This window comes from Montipora capricornis, chromosome 4 (assembly GCF_036669925.1).
Source record: "Montipora capricornis isolate CH-2021 chromosome 4, ASM3666992v2, whole genome shotgun sequence".
Taxonomy (NCBI): Eukaryota; Metazoa; Cnidaria; class Anthozoa; order Scleractinia; family Acroporidae; genus Montipora; species Montipora capricornis.
Window position 1 is genome coordinate 29,606,365 of NC_090886.1, and position 1,986 is coordinate 29,608,350.

Genomic DNA, 1,986 nt, shown 5'->3' on the forward strand with positions numbered 1-1,986 from the left:
ATTTAAAAACGTCCAAATCAACAAAAACACTCCAAATTAATGGAAAATCTAGAGATAAAACAGTCAAATTCACTCACCTTTCTCTGATTCTCGATCTCGTTGACATCCATCATGATTTCAAGGCTTATACCACAGGCTAAGAAATTTCTAAAATGTGGTTGGCTAAGGCAAGTAGTATTTAAGCCAAATTTGAAGTACTTACATGTAAAAATTACAGAGGTGCAATGTACCGAGCCAAGGTGAATGTTCCGCAAGCCGAACCGATTGCAGATGATTGTTAAACTTTGATTGATAAGCCTGTTAAAAACTTTTACCCTTAGAAACCGAGACTTGCAGACATTCGATTGCAGTTTTATCCGAAGTTGTGTGATGTTTGAGCGATCACGTGTTTAATCACATGTTGTTGTAAACCCAATCAATTGCACGTGACTAAATAAAAATGTGTGTTACGCAAAGTGCGAAATTTATTTGATAGATGTTAACAGCTATAATAAACATCAAGCACAGCATTTATTTTGAATCAATGTTCGAACATACGGTTTTGACATAAGATTTTGTCCAGACAATCATTTGATTTCACGGTTGAGCGACCCAATTGTGGTAAATTTTCGTCAATAATCTGTGGCAAAATGTGCATTTTGTGAAAAGCAAATGTTTATTCATGACTAAGTTTCTTCTTTTTTCAGAGTGAATAAGTTTTTGAAAAGTGTTCCATTGGATATATGCAATAGCAGAAGTCCTGTCCAACAGATTCAGGTCGATTGGGTTTGATTTGTTTGATTGAGTATGGAAATCAAATTCACACAAAGTTCAATGTTGCAAGTATATCTTGCTAAATATTTCAATCTCTTGAAATTCTGTTGAAACTACCATTCGATTTGGCACCCAGGGCACTAATTTACTTTTTGGAGAGGTGGGCACTTATGAGAATAGGGGCGCTTATTAACAAAATCCCTTTCAAAGGGGGGCACTAAATCAAATCATTACGGTATGTATAACATAATAGTTACTATTATTTTACAACTGTAATGTGTACTTTGTTTCAGATTCAAGATCAAAATTCATCTTATTTGCAAGGCTTGAGAAATTATTAGCATTTTGACAAAGGCAAGTAAGATTATTTCCTAAACTTTTCCATGTACTACATGGTTGACCTATCTTTTACTATAGTTGGCAGATGTCCCATGAAGGGTATTAACTTGTATTGAGCAGCATCCCAACTCTGGTTACCATATGGTGTTGGGTCACCTTAGATCAAGGGGATTATTCATTCAGCAGACACGAGTAAGAGAAAGCATGAGAAGAGTTGACCCCGAGGGACTTGTTATAAGGTGGCTGAATGTAACAGAAAGACGAGAGTACAATGTGGGAAGCCCTAATGCAATGTGGCACATAGATGGAAACCACAAGCTACTCCTGATTCTCCATGCAAAGCTTACCACACAACTTTATAAAGCATAAACCCCCCATTCTTGTAGAAGTACGTATTCTGTGGTTAATACATTTAAAGCGGTACAATTTCGAAAAGAGCAATAATTGCTTTGACAAATTAGTAGGACAACCAATGCAGAAGAAGATGTTATTACCTAGTCATAACATGAGTGTTACCATTACATTTTCAATAACCGGGGGAATAACACCGGTAGTGTACTAATAATAATAATTCAAAGACTGTTAATCTTCATGTTTCAAAAACAAGTGCAGGGTATTTTAATCATTTTGGTGAAATCTGCCGGTCACACCCTGGTCACGTTGCCTCCCTTAGCTTTTGTTTAACCAAGGTGTTTATTTTCTATGTAACAGGGAAGTTGCATCTTATATTTTATATTAGGTGGAAGCTGGTGGTTCATGGAGGAATAGATGGTTTTTCTCGGGCTATTGTCTACTTGAAATGTTCTAATGACAATAAATCTGAGACAGTGCTTAATCTCTTCCAAGAGGCTATTTCAAAGTGTGGCTTGCCCTCAAGGGTTCGAAGTGACAAGG